Source organism: Macaca mulatta, chromosome 6 (genome assembly GCF_049350105.2).
Source record: "Macaca mulatta isolate MMU2019108-1 chromosome 6, T2T-MMU8v2.0, whole genome shotgun sequence".
In the NCBI taxonomy this organism is placed as follows: domain Eukaryota; kingdom Metazoa; phylum Chordata; class Mammalia; order Primates; family Cercopithecidae; genus Macaca; species Macaca mulatta.
The window spans coordinates 96,340,459-96,359,438 of NC_133411.1; the positions used below are offsets into that span (position 1 = coordinate 96,340,459).

General features: G+C 34.2%; 1 long non-coding RNA gene across 1 annotated transcript in view; it reads left to right on the forward strand.

The window, feature by feature from the left end:
* Positions 1–18,980, forward strand: part of LOC114678699 (uncharacterized) — a 66,336-nt gene that overhangs the window by 35,492 nt on the left and 11,864 nt on the right. The window contains exons 2-3 of the long non-coding RNA XR_003730161.2: positions 11,043–11,222; positions 16,087–16,154. This is a non-coding gene — a long non-coding RNA (uncharacterized LOC114678699). The remainder of the gene's footprint in view (positions 1–11,042; positions 11,223–16,086; positions 16,155–18,980) is intronic.

Consider the following 18,980-nt stretch of genomic DNA (forward strand, 5'->3'; position numbering starts at 1 on the left):
GAATTTCTTTAGAACTACTAATGTATAAGTTATTTGATGGGACATGCTAATGTAAAATAAAAATTGTATAGAGGAAATAGATTGCTATATGGAAATAGCACAGCCAGTCTATTGTGTCCTGTATAGTGATCCCCTCTTATCTATGGGGGATATGTTCCAAGTCTTCCCAGTGGATGTCCAAAGCTGCACGTAGTACCAAACCCTATATATAATGATTTTTCCCCTATATACATACCTATGATAAAGTTTAACTTATAAATTATGCACAGTAAAAGATTAACAATAAAGAATAATAATAAATAGAACAATTTTAACTGTATACTGTAATGAAAGTTTTGTGAATGTGGTCTTTCTCTCAAAATATCTTAGTGTACTCATCTATTTTCAGACCACAGCTGACCACGGTTGACTACGGGTACTGAAACTGTGAAAGCGAAACCTTCCTTAACGGAGAGGGATTACTTTACTAAAGGATCTTTTTGCTTCCAACTCTCTCCATTTTTCTCTTCTAGACTTCTACCATAGGTACTTGAAACTTCTCCTCCTTTTAGGAACACTGTGAATTTGAAAGCCAACTACCCTTACTATTCTTATGCTGACAGAATCACATAAGACACAATCTTAAGCAAGTTCTGCTTCTGAGCTCTGGCTATTTGGACCCTGAATATCAGCGCTCCCATACTTCCCCACTATTGATTCCTCAGTTCCTCTGCCATTATAACAGCACACTGCATCAACTCAGTCCAGCCCAATCAGGAGCTCCAAGAAAATACATCTTCATGAATATTTTATTAAATTGATCTAAGAAAATTTCAGAGAGACTCAAATTCCCATCTTGGTTTCTGCATACACGTCAACTTTTGTAAACCTAGTTACATATCATCTGTGTTGCTAGAGATATAAAATAACTCTCAAGGTAGATCCTTCACTAGATGGATTTCTCAAGACAAATTCACACCTCCCTTTGTGCAATATCAGGTCAGATTATAGAACATTAATTTTAAGAAAATAAATATATGTCTAAACATGAATGTAGAAATATCAGTGACTCTTTGTTTAAACACGCCTTGACCTGCATTCCAAAAATCTCCTATAAACGTGAACTGCTTCATTTTCTCCATGAAAGTGGTTGTTGGAGTCCACAGTTTTAAGTATTCAATACCTCTTCTCCTCTCCTGTAATACATCTACCACATCCTTATAAAAATCAATTTAATAAAAGGGAAATATGAAATAGTTATAGGTACTTGGTACTTATAAACATACAATAATAAGATGCTGAATGCACATATCTGAACATTTAATTCAAGAGAACCCAAATGAAATAAAGAAAATGGAAAGTGGCTCCAGCATTCTCAGATCCCTTTCTTGGGTGACCAACTGTTCTGGTTTGCCCTAGACTGAGGGAGTTTCCGGGACATGGGGTTTTCAACACTCAACCAGAAAAGTCCCTCCAAACTGGTACTAATTTATTATTCTGCCCTTCATGATTATTAATATGATAACCTTAGTTCTTTGCAAATTGAAAAATATAAATGTCACTTTGCTTTTTATTTCCATAAAGTATGGAAGTCAGATATGATCTGTTCTCAAGAACTCTGGACATCCATATTCAGTCTCAGCAGGTGTAAATCTTCTTTCCCAAAGAGTTTAAGTTTTTGGATCTCAAGCAATAAGACAGGCAGGAAACGTGTCCTAAGGAATCAACTGCTCACTGGTGGTTCAAATATATTAGCGTAAAGAAATCCTCTGTTTCCCTATCTTGTACTTCCTGTCCCAACCCAATCACAAAATGAGAGAAAAATTGTAGTAGAGCAGGAGACTTTTCAAACCTCCGAAAGATTCCTTTCTTAGCTGAACCATTCCATTTATACATCTTGGCAGTAGTCATTAGCAGTGAGAAAGCTAAAGAGACAACAAAAGAAAAATGTACAAGTCTTTTTCAGGAGCTTCTGAAGTGTTGAAAAGTGTTTCTATTTAAAAGCTCCTGACAATGATTGGCAGTATCTGAGAAAACCTCAGAAGATGAGCCCCACCCTCTGAGAATCAATGTTAGAAGAGCAGTAATTGACTAACACCTAATCCATTCTTACCACAGTTGAGGGATTACAATCTAATTGTGACTTTCTGGTCCCTCTCAAATGTCACGAGAAGAAGGTGAACAAAGCACAGATCAATACTGAACACCCTGGAAGGGCTAAGGAACTTCAAAGAAGGAGAGAAGTCTAATCGTCTGTATTAAACTGACACAATAAAACAAAGGGAAACTTGTATTGATTGATTGAGTGATTATCAACAGGCCCATTAGGCTAGTGTCTTCCCAAGAACCTGACATTTAAAATCAAAAACAGGACAGGCCTAATTTTAAATTTTGCAATGAGGGAATTTAATTTAAATGCGAGTGAGAACAGAGGTGCATATATCAACCCAATTTAGTACACACAGAAAAATAGACAGAAATGGAAATTACAGAGTCAGTTCAGAATAGACATAATGAAGTCCATTTACATTTGATGGAATAGATGTTTAGAATATTAATGGTCCAAGTGGCAAAATTTGAGACTACTGACAGTGGGGGGTCATTAAATACTGATTTTTGAATTTTCTTTAGTTTTTCCCAAGCATCTACTAAATTATAAATGTATATAACCATGAAGAAGTTAAACCAAAATTTTACCAATCAAGTTATTGAACTTAAGGCCCTAAACCAATATGGCTATGCCTTAGTGAATAGTCCTTCAATAAATGGTAACTGTGATTCCCCAAAGATATTGCCTTGAAAGTTAATTCTGAAAAAGTTGATGGCCATCATTATTATTGCAGAGAGAGGCAAGCAAAAAAACATGTCTTTGACATTTATCATCAATTGCAGAACACAAATGTGTGAATCATTTATCTTGATCCATCGTTATGTAGTAATCAAGAAAGATGTCTTTCTGAGTCATTTGGTTTGTCAACCAGGCAATAGTACATGTAATCCAAACTAAAAAAGAAATTACTTGGAAAAGAAAGAGACTCCAAGAAGAGGAATAGCAGACATATGCTCAAACTGTGAGATTTCAAATGATACAAGATATAATATCTAATCACACATATAGAAAGCAGCCATCTCTTTGTAGGGGAAAAATGATATTTAAGCACCAGGTTAATGCATTGAGATACTAGAAATGTTCTACAAAAACCATATGAAGAAATTAAATGATAGAACATAAACTCAATTTGGCATCAGAATTTTCCATTCAAACAAGAATCACCAGGAAAGACTGATGATGTCTTGTAGATTCTGCCACAAGTTAACATGGAGTCACAAGTCCTACCAAATAAATACCTGATTTTGAAAAATATTTAATACCAGATTGGACATCTTGGAACCAATGTCTACGTTAAAATAATAAAGACAGTTTTCTGCTGCCATTACCTAACTTCTTTATTCATTATCACACAGCAGATGATATTTGTTTTTCTGTTTCATTTTTTTGCTTCCTAACCTGAGCCACAGGCCAGATTCTCCTCCTCTGTAACTCTGCAGGGACTCTTTGGTTTGTACCTTTTGTGTAATTCTGTTTGGCATTCTAAGTATGGCTTATTCTCCTGGGTTTCAACATATTTCTTGGCACTCAACTGCAGACTTTCATAAGTTGAGGCCCCTGGAATCAGGGGTAGTTTTATCAGTAGGAGAAATCTAGGGATGCTACTGGTTTCGATCTATAATAACGAAGTATCTATGTCATACATTGTGTGTGTGTGCTGGATCTTATTTGAAGGATAAATTTTATTTTATTATCTTGCAATTAAAATCATAATGTTTTGTTTGTATGGTGACTTCACATCTAGATTAAAGTAGGATAGTTATAATACTTCATTGATATAATTTCACAAATGACTTACCAAAGATGAATTACCAGAATTCTCAAAAACAACTTACCAAAGATGAATTAGTAGATGAATCTTTGCAGCCTGAGATTTCTTAAAAATAAAGCTGGGTTTCTGTATTGGCCAAATTACAATAACCTAGGCATCTTATCTAGAAAATATAATTCCTGAAATGAAATCAGATTCACTTAAAATTCATTCAATCTTTGTTTTTAAAATGTGCTTTTTATGTTCCAGATGTTTTACATAACGTCTGTGGAGTGTCCATGTGCTCTGGAAGAGCCAGACAACCTTGCCATAACCTTCTTTAAGAGTCAATCACATAACACTGTGAATATTTATAAAATTTTAGACCATTACTTGTTTCAGCTCCCTTTGATGATTCATGCTAAGGGTAGAGAACCGGAAGGTGTGTTTTGCTACAGAATCATAAAAATAGCCAAAATATATTTTTCTTTTAGCCATGCATTTCAACATGTATAAACTCTCTGGATGGTATTTCTTACCATTTGGTCCAACTCTACTTCCTGAAGACACTGTATGAAAAGAACTAGTCTAATTTAAGAAAGAATCTGTCCCTGGTAAAACAATACATATAAAAAGGAAAAAAGAAATCATCTAATTCAGCCAACTTCCCTAAAGCCTTGATCTTAGAATCTGATTTTTAAATAGAAAACTTAAACAAGAGTTACTATCCAAGTTATTTTGTTCTCAGTACATGCAGGGTCATTTTATGAAAAATACACAGATTTAATTTAATTTTAAGGTCAATGAATCTAACACAGTCTAAATAGATCCCTTCTAGGTGTTCCTATTCCACCTGGTGTAGCCTCAGTTATACATCATTTTCTTTTGTCATCAAAAACTTTTTTATTTATAATTTCTACCACTGTGGTAAGTTTATTTTCAGAGAGATTTACCATAGTTTGTCTAGAGATTTATTAAAATATATATGGACTCCTGAAGTGTGAAAAAGTGAAATATTCTGAAAATAACTTAATTCACAACATGTGTGCTCCTTGTACATGGGTGGGAAACTAAGTAACAGAGGTCTGCCATTGTCCTTTCTCCTGGTTTAAATCACCTCTTTTGGAGAATATTTGAATTTTTGAAAAAGTCTGGGTGTTTATAATTTTCCTTTTTGATTAAAAAAAGACACACAGAGGAATTAAACTACTATCTACAGACTCACCATGTTCAGATGGCAGTAACTACTGGGACAAATAGTCTCAGTCATGGACTCTGCTCAAATGAAAATGATCTCATGATCAGAGCTAGGAAACTATAGCACAAAATATGCTGAAGATTAACATAAAATATTAATACTTTTAGTCTGATTCAATTAGGCTATTATTTTACTGGAAATGGAGATAAAGCTTGAGAGAAGCATAATGAAAGAACTTAATGAGGTAAATGTAGTTTATTTTCAATATTTTCAGTGGTATTGTTTGCTAGGTATTTGTTACTTATGAGAAAATGCACCCCCACATTCTAGGTCAGCAGTTCTTAAAGCACGTTTCCTGGACCAGCAATTGCAGCATCTCCTGGAAACCTGTTGGGAAGACAAATTCTCAGGCCCCCATCCCAGATTAGAATAGACCCACCACTCCATTTTAACAAGACCTCCAGGTGGGTTTATGCACATTCAACACTAAGAAACATTGTTTGAAGTAATCATTTTTAGGATATACTTAGTTCAAATACAGATAGGTTCCTAAAATAATTTGTAGATCAAAAATTAAAATAATACTTAAATTTATATAGTGTTATGTAAATTACAAAACACTTTCCAACGCATTAGTCTCATTTGATCTTTCCATAATACTGTCAGACGGACTAAGGAGGAACTAGTATTTTTATCTTACAAGATTAAGTTGAGTTTGAGAGAGATTAAATAAATTCTTAACCTCACAAAGCTAGTTGATGAGGGAATTAGATTGGAATCTGATCTTCAAGCAGTAAAACAGCTATGCTGTGACTAAATTAAGGAACAGTTGATCAGAATTAGTAGAGGTTCCAAAGTGCTTCATATTTTTAATAAAATGCAGTTTTGTTTTAATGTGAATTTGTTGAAGGACACCCATTGGCATCCAAACAATGTTGTAAATTCTTTAAACATTTTAAATTAAGTATAATTTAAATGTGCTAAAAAACTTACAAGGAATTCAGATTGCATACCTCCATTTTAAACAGATATTCAGTTTAAGCTCCATCTCTAAACAGTGATAGGTCAAAATCAAATTACATAAATGCTAAAACTAGAAATTTCAGAGTTAATAAGTTTCTACCAATAAATAGAACAATCATTCATTTTTCCTCCCACGCAAAAAGCAGTTAAGGGCCCCACATGGTCTCAACCAATTCTATTTTCATAAAAGCATAAAGAAAAACTTATATTTGTAGTAATTCAGTCAATTCATTTTAAATATTACTTCTCCAATTGACAGTATAGGAAGAAATTACTCTTCTATCTGGAATTTTTTATCTCCTACCTGTTAGACAATTCTAGATATTGTTCACAGAGTCTTTTTCTAAAGTGTTAGGGAACACACAACTTGGACCTGCTTCTTACATTACTTAAGTATATCTCTTCCAAAATTTTAGTGATCACAGTCACTTGATCTATAAAATGGTTTCTATCATGACCCAATCTCACTCTAGATCGTCTTCACAATTTTGAAAGAAGAATTTAAGGATATTCACAAAGTTGATACATTTTCAATTCACATGGACACTACTCAAGACATAGGGATGAACAGTGTTTCTTCAGTAAAGCTAATATATCACACATCACAGAATCCGTGAGAATATCTGATATCTATAGAAAGATTAAAGCAAAATGTTTTTTTAAAATGTGTTTTTTTCAGACTGTTGCAGATGTTCTCAGATGCAATAGCATTTCGGGAAAAAAAACATATGTGAGATGTTTCTTTGAATGACACAGGAGGACAATTAAAACATCTGGCCCAGGATTTCTCAAATTAGTATCTGAGACTGGATCCTTGAGAATTAGAAAAGCCCATGAGAATTTTTTTTTTTTTTTTTGTATATTATCCCTCATTTTGATGGTAAGCTTAAAAACAAATACTTTACTAGTTATAAAGAAACTCTTTTGAAGTGATCATTCACAATTGAACAAACTACTTTTAGACATTAAACATGTGTTCCTTAAATCATCTCTTCTCCAACCAGGGTTCAAGGATGTACATCCAAATGCATAATGAGAACGTCTTTTTCTTTTAAAAGGTGTGTTCATCATTCACATTTGGACAATAATTGTAGCAATTTATTCAGCGCCTTAAACCTGACAACAAGAGATGATAACTATAAAATAATTCTCCATTAGGAAGTTTAAGTAAATATAAAACTTTATTTTGAAAACACATAGAAGAACATAGTGACAATGGCACAGTCTAGCTGTATTTTCATGTAGTGTCCATGAGATTATTTTGACTGACCTCAAAGGGTGTACCAGTGGGACAAAATAGAAGAATTCTACCCTATCAGGAAAGAGTATTTTCTCAAGGTTGAATATTGCTGAAGCATGGTTATAACATGAATCAGAGTGATTTTATTTGGTTTTATTATTGTTTTTAAATTCCTTACAGACGTAGATCCCTGGATAACCTGTGACTGGGCTGGACGGCTCCCACTGGCCCACCCTTGGTGCATGGCTACTGACCTTACCACATACAGAATACAGTCAAAGACTCACACTAGCTATTCAATAGACAGAGACTCTCAGTGGAAAAAGGAAGACCACTGTCTGAAGATAATCTTTAAAATAATCCAACAATGTAGAAGCTTAAAACTCCCAGTGGTAAAAGAAGGTAAAGGGCAATAGATTGAAAGTAGATGGGAAAATGTGCAGGAAACTCAGTGTTCTCCATAATTGTCTCCAATATATTGCTACCTCTTTGTCTTACCCTATCCTCAGCAATTTAATTTATAACTTCAAACCTTTGTCAAGGGTTTCTAAGTAGAAAAGCAGGCCGTCTCTGACATATCAAAATAGAGAGAGCCAGGCATATTTGTCACTGTCAGAGAAGAGAATTACAATTATGGAAAGAAGGACGACCGGAAGGAACTCTGACTGAAGGTATCCATAAGAACTCATGGAAGGATGGACAGATAAGTAGATAGTTAATGAAATAGATACAGCAGTGTGTGTGTGTGTGTGTGTGTGTGTGTGTGTGTGTGTGTGTGTGTACAGGTGTGTGTATGTGTCTGAAACAGCCTGGAAACAATGATACTTCAGTAACAATAACCACACATACCATTCTTACGTTGGTTTCTAAACATTATTTTATACTAGAAGAAAACAGGACTTCTTAGAATATTGGCTTATGCCAAGGTTGGGTCTGGGAAAATACAAGATGCTCTTGGAACATCTTTAAGTCCAGAAAGAAAGAAATCACTTCCTTCATCCCCTTCCCCCACAAAATGAGGACATGTTAAGATACACAAAAAATAATTTTGAATGGAGCTCTCATTGGCCAAATCTGGGACAAATTGTGCATTGTGTGTGATAAATAATAATACAATAGTAATCATTTAATTTTATTAAATCAATATAAGAATCCACAAGGCCATTCTAATATAAAGAAGTAAATAAATAGTTTAAAAGAGGAATTGAAAAGCTCACCTCTATAGAAAAAAATGCCAACTAATGAATGTAAAAAAAATTTGAAAGTAGAAATTCACCACGTGGAAATAATTATTGTAATGTTTAACTCAAGCACAAATGATCAATTATACTAAAACAAGAGGGTGAATATTTGATGAAAAAAGATATTTACGAAGTCTCAAAGTATCTCCCCACAAGATACTTATTAATTATGGAGGGGAACTAGTAACTATGGGAGAAAACTGGCAGATACCACCTTAACCAAATGATCAAAGTTAATTCACCATTAACGGGACAAATGGACATCAAGAGCCTCCTGAGAATGACACATCACTTCATGGTATTCCTGCTAAAAATGCACAATCTGAATCTAATCATGAAGTAATACCAGACAAAGAAAAAGACTGAGGGACATGTTACAAAATAACTGGTCTCTATTCTTCAAACATGTCAAGGTCATGAAAAAGAAAGAAATACTGAAGAATTATTTCAGAATAAAAAAGACTCAAAATATATGACAACTAAATACAACATGTGATCCTGGACCAGAACAAATATATATTTTTCTTTAAAAAGCATTATTAGAATAACTGGCAACACTTGAGTAAGTTTTTTGTACTACTATTTACTATATATATATATATACACACACACACACACACACACACACAAATTATAACAGAGTATAGTTTTGTATAAAAGCCAATTTCCTGATTTGTGTAATTATACTCTGGCTGTATAAAAGAACATTCTTAATTTTTTAGGAAATACACACAGAAACATTTAGATGTAAAGAGGCAATACTTACTCTTGAACAGTTTAACAAAAGGGGATGGGATGGGATTACCATTTAGGGAGTCTAGATGAAGTTTAATTACTTGTGCTATTTTTTGTCAACATTTCTGTCATTCTGAAATTGTTTCAAAATAGAAAGTTAAGAGAAAACATATCCCTCCAATATGGTGGAAATGTAAAAGATGGCACAGAAAATTCAGCTGCAGAGGGGTTAAAGAATAATCTCAAGAGGTAATGGTGTTATTATCAGTTTTCATAGGAAGGTAAGAACAAAGGAGTCTTACCCCTTTCCATGGTTTATCTCCATAATCCTTAGAATGACCTCCTACAGGTAAATGCAAAATAAGCATTGAATTAGAAAATTAAAAATGCAAAAGCATAGTAAGAAAACATTTTACCATTTAAAATGTATTTAAGCATTTAAACCTAGTGAACAACATCCAGGCAAACTGAAAGGCGTCTCTAAGGTTATCTGTGAAAAGCAATTTACTGAACAATGCAAATGTGAAAGTAAGTGGATCCTTGGTGAATTCTCTTAGACTACAGCATCAAGGAGAGGTACCTAGGTGCTACTCAGGAGACAAGCAGATGTTTTATTCGTCTTCAAAAATGTAGATAGTGGAAAGAAGAGAAAGTTGTTTGACATCATACAAACAAAATTCTGAAACTGGTTACAATCTTCAAATATTTGGCACATAAAAATTAAAAGAGAGAGACACAATTGCTGCAAGGATCACGAAGATCAAACTAAGCCAAACTAACCTTGTTATTATTTTTTTTTTTCTGAGAAGCTTCCTAACTAGACATACAAGTCAGGATGAAATCTATACACATGTATTTTGCTATCAAAAAGCTATTAACAACATTTTACAAATCATCATGAACAAGGTAGAAGGGTATGGGCTGATTCCCACATTCTAACACAGTTGGCAGAAGGTAGGTTTAAAATAATTGTTCTAAAGCTTGTTCAAACTGTAGGGAAAGATCTAGTACTGTAAAGGATTCTATCCTACTCAGAAAGTATACAATTGAAAGGCAAATATGCCAAATTTATCAGGGATGCCTTCAGAATTTAACTACAGAAGCACAAAAATAAAAAAATATGTCCACAAGTCAGAATTATTCGTTGAAGTGAACGAGGCTATTGGTTCAGTAAATTTTCTCCAGTTATAAAATATAAAAAATTTGGAAATTGCTGAAGATATAAAAAGTAAAATCTGTTATAATGGCCAACACTAAGATGGACTTTGCTGATATTTTCATGATATTTCTTCTTATGTTGTGTGTGTGTGTGTGTGCTGATATTTTCATGATATTTCTTCTTATGTTGTGTGTGTGTGTGTGTGTGTGTATGTATTTTTAAGTGAAAACATTCTGCATATCCATCCATTACTTCTTATGCATATATGCACGGCATGCCTGCTAGAGCCTGGCAATATTCTAGGTACAGGGGACAGTCAGCTATAAATAAAACAGGCAAATACCCTTGAATTCATGAAAGTTACAGTTTAAATATAATTCAATATTTTATTGTCTTCTCTTAAGATTATAATGAAAGGGTCTTTCATGATATTAAATATTTTTAAATGGCAGTAAATAACTGCAATGTTTCATTGGTGGTATGTATGACTCATTTATCCATTTTCTTGTTGTTGGATGTCAAACTACTTTGAAATTTCATTGTCATAAATAGTGCTAAACTGTTTTTTGCATAAATTATTAATTCTATTTCTCATTTATATTCTTAGAATATGACCCAAGGAATGTTATTAATGATCACCTCTTCCTCTACATTTTCCAATGGCTTCTGAAAAGATTGTAATGACTATACTTATACCTAAACAAGTAATAAATAAATACATTTAGCTTCCTTACCGTGAGTATTGAATCAACATTTGAAAACAAAGTAATCAACCTTTGGCAATTTGGTGAGTAAAAAATTATATTTTATTAAGCTTTCACTTTACATTTTTATTGTAATTGAGGACTAAATCTGTATATATGTATTGGACGTTACTTTCACTATTTTGTAAATTATCTGTTTATATTTTTTACTGTTAGTAAGTGGAATGCTCATCTTATTTACATTAGTTATAAGCACACTCTATATAGATAGGAAGAATGATCATTTGACAAGATGAACTATAATATGGAAAAATCTTAAAAACAAAATTGAGGGTTGCATTAATCTCTCTTTCTCTTACACACACATAAACATATACACACAATGCGCACACACACACACACACACACACTATACAAAAGCAGCATGGAGAATTTCTGACCTAATTGTACTTTATTTTGATTTCAAAATCGAAAGTTTTCAGATCATATAAAAAGTAAGTGATGACCAACACTAAAATACATGAAAGAAAAAAGCCCACTTTTATATTTTTTATATTAAGAGAAAGCATGTGTTCAAATGTGGGAGGTAACAGTTTTACTCTTCTTTAAATGTGAAAAAAAAGCCCACTCATATTTGGATGTACATTTTAAGTGGGACATTGACATACAAAGGCTTTTCTGGAGGAGAGTGACCAGAAACAGAATGGAATTTAAAATTATATTGTGTCAGGATAAGTAGAAGTGGGAATATTTATATTTACAAATGTAGTTTTTTCTTCTCTTTCTCACTCAGAAAAGGAGGCAGTGTGTACCAGAATAGTCTAATTTTGTGACGCTCTAGGGCCTTGAGCTGTGATAGCCTCTATATGTGGTAGAATTTTAACAGATTATTATTGAGTGCATGTATAAATGAATGAATTAATGAATCACCAAGTGAGCCAAGATGGATGAGTAGAAGTTACGGTATATGTGTTTTTCACCAACTTTCTAAGCATTAGATTTTCCCAACAAAGGATGTGCTTCCTTAAGCAATAGTGAGCACCCTGAGATTCTGACGCATCTGTCAAACATAGAGAAGAGATTGGGTAGATAGAGAGAGAAGCCAGCATTCAACCAAAAATTTAGTTAAGGCCACTATTACCTTCATAATTGTTAAACTCTTTGAGAAAAGACAACTATTGTATATCATTTAAAAGTCAAAAAAGAAATGAATGGAATTAAATGGGAAGCTGAGAAATAACATAGCAAAAATTCTATGATTTCAAGCCTGAGGTGAAGGCAAAAGGTTGAGGAAGAGATTATTCGAAAGCAGAGCATTTGAAACTATATTTCAAGTGGGAAACCTGAGTGTCAAAAGCTCAGATTTTAGAATATCTTGAAATAATTTAGATGAGTGTATACCACTTTTGCATTATAGAATGGAATCATAAATTTGAATGTGATACTTTGCCAAAATGTTGAATGAATAGAAAATGTTAGTGAAGTACATTTCATTCATATTCAAATTTGGGAGGGGGGTTCTGTGGATAATAAAAAATAATAAATATAAGGTAGGTTTTTATTATCAGTAGGATTCATCATTTAAATATAGCTGGCTTGATAGAATAAGTTATTCTAGAAAATGGGTATCATTGACATAAGAATCTTCCTCTAAACTTTTATACCTAATACATTAACTGCAATCATGTTTCCAGCCAAATTAATCAAACAGATATATAAACTATTTAAGACGTTTGAGTAGGAGAGCCAGAGCCACTCTTTGTAGGCTCAGTCTGCCAAAAACCATTGGAGGCGTCTCTATTTCTAATATTAGATACTACAATTGGACCTCCGCCTCCTGCCTCCAGATAACTACTCAGTAGGGCCGACTTTCAGCTTATGTGAAGATAGAGGAGAACAGGATTTGTGACATTCTGGGATTTTGCCAAAATTTAGTAGGTGGTAGAACCAAGGCTGAAGGCCAAGTGACAAATCCACTAGATAGCTGCACAAAACATACCCTCATGCTTTTGTTGATTAAAGTGTTATATTATTTTTCTGAGCATGGGGGTAGGGAGGAAATAGTCTACTTTTTTGAAAGTGTCTCTCCAAGAAAAATAATTCCAAGTTAAGGCTGGTATACTGTGAGGGGGGAAAAACTAAAATAAAAAGCTTAGCTGTAGTTCATTAACTTTAATTGGTTTTTGTTGCCTCTCCTCAGGTTTCCTGGATCTTTCAGCCATCTCCTCCCCCAACTCTCTGCTTCCCCTTCTTCTACCTCTCGCCTCCTCCCCCTCCAATCTGGCTTTCCCTCCTTCCTGGCAGCATTTTTAGCTTTAATTTGATAGTAAAAAACTGAATCCAAAGTTACAAAATTCTTTAGATTCAACTTCTTTGAAAGAAAAAGAAGTTTTAGAAAAAGAAAGATATTGCAGCTTCTAACCAGGACTCCTTTAGAGGCACGTGTCCCCCACATGTGGCAGGTGCCCTATGAAGGGGAAATGGATAATATTCACTCAGGAAATAATTCCTGTATTTAAAAATGAGTTTTCTTTTTTAGCTCTTAGAACAGCCACTTTTCTGGGTCCCAGGGATAAGAAGGGAACAAAACAAAGTCCCCATTCTCATGAAACTTACAGTCTACTGGAACAACAGACAAAACAAATGACCAAACAAACATTAAAAATTGTTAGTGATAAATACTATGAAAATACATAAGGCAGGGAGAAGGAATTAAGAGTGCTAGGATGCTACTTTTGAGACTATGGTCAACAAAAGCTTTTCTGAGTGTGTGCTTCCTGAGCAGGTGCTTAATGTGAGACTATAAGCCACGTGACCTTCTGGAGGAATAGCATTCCAGGCAAGGGAACAGCACATGCTGCAGTAAAAAGGTCAATTTATCTGGAGTGCAGTGAGCAAGAGGGAGATGGGAGAGAATGAGCTCGAAGATAAATGCGAGAAAAATATTTAAAAATTGAATATCTTTTATATTCATCTCTTACCGTTAGAGAGTTATCTGTATGCTTGAGCATTCTGCAATAGCCACCAAATCTATCAGGTTCTGAATAATTACTATATGGAAATTTCCTGAGCATTTAATTCTGAAACACATGCCTTTTAGATCTCTGCTTCAAAGTTTCTACCCCAATCATTACAAAACGCTAATCTTTTCAGAGTCTTAATTCAAAAACGAGGTTCTAATTTTGGTTTCAGGGTAAGAGGGAGATGGGACTGAAATGTACACCTAAACAATGTAGTTGATTCTTATTTAGATAATTGACCCATCCAAATTTAATTTTTAAGTGAATTTGCATGAGCTACATATCTCTTCCACCTTTAATTTCTACTAAATCCCATATGGTTTGAGTCAAGTTGATTCAAACATAGTCCATAACACCTTAAATATACACACACGCAGACACACACACACTTACAATTTTTATACCCAAATAGAAATGTGTGTATGGTATGTGTATCTTATACCCCAAGCCCATGAGAAACAAGATTGTTTTTAATTGTAGCTTCAGAGAATGTAAGCACCTGCCTTTTTTAGATTCACTCAGAACTCCCCACATATATAGATTACTTTCAAACCAAAGCAAAGAGAAGGGAATGTTAAATTGCTTTTAGGTGTACTGGATGATTTCCATTAGTCTTCACTTGTTTTAAGCCCAACACACACACATGTGCTAATTTTCATCACTAGTGTAGTCCAACCTGATCTACCCAGGCAGAATTGTGCCTAAACCTCAGACTTAATTCAATGCTTCCCAATGGAAGTAACAGCCAAATTTGGAAGGAGAAAAAAAAATTTGGAGAAGTAAAACACTGCAATAATGACTAGACAAAGAATATTGCTGTGGAGAACTGTGTTCTAGTTCTGGTATATGACCACTGGAAAGTTATTTCACTTCTCCGGATCTTAGTGTCATCTGTATGATGAGCATACATTTAATTGATTGATGATTTTTAAGACCTAGTTAAGTTTTAAAATGCTGTCATTGAACTTTAACAGGATTCAAAAAAGATTGAAAATAGATTCTTAGATAATAAATCTATATCAGTAATTGATTTTTCCTTCGTGACACTGTATTAAACAGAATGCTGGTTAAGACTGATAATTGTTCCTTACAGAAAACAGATTTAATGTAAGAGTAAGTAGGAAAGTAAGAGAAAAATTGGGAGAGATTTTACAAACAAGAAATAAAGAGAGCTTGGAAGGTGAACTAAAAACAGTATCTGTAGCACAGTACCCAATGAATTATGGGAGTAGAACTAGAAAAGCAGAAGTCTATGTGGTTCAACACTTGAGAAAGAAGTCCTATTAATAATAGCAAAAGCAGTATTAGGAAACGGACCTTTTTGAAGGTAATTAGGTTTAGATGAGGTCATGAGCATGGACCCCCATGATAGTATTAATGCCCTTATAAGAAATGGAAGAGACATCAGAGATTTCTCTTTTCGCCATGTGAGGATACAATGAGAAGGCATCTGTATGCAAGCAAAAAGAGAGCCCTCACTCAGAATCAAATCTGCCAACACCTCCATCTTGGACTTTCCAGCCTCCAGAACTATGAGAAATAAATGTCTGTTGTTTAAGCCACTCTGTCGATAACATTTTGTCATAGTGGCCTGAGCTACAACATATTCATTGTCACATTGTTCAATGAGCCATTGAATGAGAAAATTTATCTATTAAATGAATTTAGGACCAAACACTGTGTATTTTTATTTGTATTCCTTGAGAGAGAGAAAAACTCCCTTAAAAACCCATATTAAAAGAAACATGAACATGTATCCCAGAAGTTAAAGTAAAATAAAAAAATAAAATAAAATAAAATAAACATGGGGAAAAAGGAGCAAGAGGAAATTGAGAAGAAAATTCAAGAAGGTGGTGCTACAAGGGCTTCTCAATTTTGTCTTTTTTTCTTTCAACATTTTTTCTCCTGGACCCAATCAACATCAAAGGACTTTGTATTCTCCAGTGAATGAAGGATAACAATTAGACATGGAGATACTTGGTTTAGCAGAGCAGGGTAAGTATCCTAAACTAAGGGGTTGACACTTGAAAGTTTCTTTGTCCAGAGACCACTATTTCCTCCTATAATAAATGGCTTGTGTTTGCCAGAAGTAATGTTCAATCTATAACCACAGATGAAATAGAAATGGTCATTCAAGTCAAGGTTTTTGAAAAAGTGAATAATTGGCCAGGTGTTTCTTAAATAATTCTTAAACTACTCTTTCTGTGGATCCATGTTTCCTAGAATTTTCTCCCTCTTAATCTCTTCGATCATATTGGACCTTAGGCCTTTGACCTCACCATCAAGGAAAATTGTCAGGAAAAAAATCTCACTCAATAGCAATTTTATCTTTTCATTCATTTTCTTATTCACTCATTCTTTTCACTCTTGGTTATATTTCCATTTTAATAGGACCCAAGCTAGATAAATTACATTCCAGAAGTGGAATTTCAGATAACATTCAGTGTGGGGTGCAGGAGTTGAAATGGTGAGGGTAAACAAGGAGAGAAGTTCAAAGAGTGAGTGAATCTAATTGTGATATTGGATATCCCAAGATATAAATAGCTTACTATTCTGCCCAAGGAGAAGATGTGCTGTGAACACTGAAAATTTGCTCCTGTCATTCCCCAAGTTATAGGTGCATATATGAATAATCAGTCTTAGAAGTATAAAATTGCAAAATACATTTTTGAGAAAAGATATATTAATAGTAAATTATTATAAATGTCAGTAGCCACACATAGGGATCAAAGCTATTGAAAAATATATTCTTATACCATCATCTCATGATGTGTGTGCAGCTCTGTGCAATGAGAATTGTAATAATGACTTTTAAGAAATTTTGTCAATAGATTTGAGAGAAATGGTTTACTTTTAGACATTTCAAAGCTAGAAAAGAAATAAAGACCCCAATTAGGGTAAGATTGAAGGAAAAATAAAACTTCATTTTCTTATAACACTTTTCCTCAAATACATTTATGAATATATTTTCCTACCCCTATAAGTTTTAGTCAACATGATTCAGATTTTGATGATTAAGAATATCATGGTACCCAAGATTACCATAGAGCATATGAAATTATTCTCATTCAGTAGTGAAACTATATATGTGTAGTAGGGATAAGAAGTTGAGTTGACTGATTTTCAATACCAGAATATGCTCTAAAAACTACGTGGTTACAATTTGGTTTTATCATTATCTTCCTTTTTCTTATAAAAATAGAACTCTTAGTTAAAGGTTCCAATTAATAGTCAAACAATTGAGAAATGGACACACACACACACATATATATATGCATAAGTGTACATCTATGTATGTATGTATATATATTTCTTTTATAGTTCTTCATAGTGCCTTACCTGGTGTTCTGTATATAGAACACATGCAAATTATTGTTTTCTGAAAGAATAATATTGCATCAATGTGGGCTCGATATTTGTCTCAATGGCACCAAAGTCTCAAGTCTTGATGGGTGACAATTTCCAAGGCAAATTCATGCTAATAATCTTTTTTGCTGCAACTCTGATCAAAAGAGCATAGGCTTTACACCTGGGTTCAAATTTTGGCTCTGGTAATTACATATTTTGTGGACTTGTGCAAGTTATTGAAATTTACTGAATTTTTATTCTCTTATCCATAAAATAGGGGTAATAGTACATTCTTCAGTGTGTTGTTCTGAGGATTAAGTAAGATAGTGTATATGGAACAGCTGAACTCCTCATCATTGTATGAAGTTATCACAGAGTTTTTTCCCTTTAACCAGTCTCGACATTGTTCTTTGAAGTGTGTCATACACATTCTTGCTTTTATAAACTAAATATTATGAATATAATTCTTTGTGTCAACAAATATATTTTAAAAGATTAGTCTTTGCCAAGCAACATGGTTAACTATTGGATAAAAAGATTAAGAAAGACAAAAAAGCTGTCCCAGCCCTCCCAGAATTCTCAGGCCAGTCAGAGAGATAAGGATGTGAAGAAATAATTATGCTACAAGCAGGCCCATTCCTAATATATGCTAGACCTGAGAATGAATATGAATAAAGGCCCACATACCAGATGCCTAAATATTTAAAAGTTATGAATTAAGCTAACAAACAGTTGAGTAAAATATGTTTTATTTTGCTGCCTTGACAAATATACCTTCTTAACAATATGACCTACCAGGTTCAAGTTTAGAATTCCTAGATTCTTTAGTGATCAAGGTTGGAAAACAATATCATCAAAGAAACTGCCCTCCAGGCCCAGGCCTGTAGTGCTCCTTAATTCTTTCACTACTCCATCCCCACTTCTGCCTTTTACCATGAAAGCCCTTGGACACATGCGTGAGGACACCCTAGGCAACAAGTTTAATCTCCATCCACAATACACATTCCCTTCATCCTTCAGACCTAGTGGTGCTTGCACCAAATACATGGACAACTCTCAGAAGCAAAGACCCAGGAAAAGGATTCCAGGCAGTATCTCCAAGGGGACTGTTACTGTTTGGGTAGGGAGTTTTATAATCCCAGGTATTCAGAGCATGATTTAAAAAAAGAGAGGCTAGGACTTTGGGTAGCACACCCCTTGGACCCCAAGATCCTCTCTCCAGCTAGAGAAGGGCCAGAGACCTTTCAATCAAGGCCCTTCCCAGCCGGGTCTGGGGATGGCACTAACTACAGCTATCAAATACGGGTGTCCACAAAAGGCCAGTGGATCTCTGAATAGGAGAGTATAGCTTTTCTTCACAGGAGTGGGAGAGTTTTCAGAGAAAAGATGGCATTTGAGCTGGGTCTTACAGCATAAGTGGGAGTTTACTGTGCAGAGAAAGGAGGGAAGGGCACTCCAGGAAAAGTAACAGCA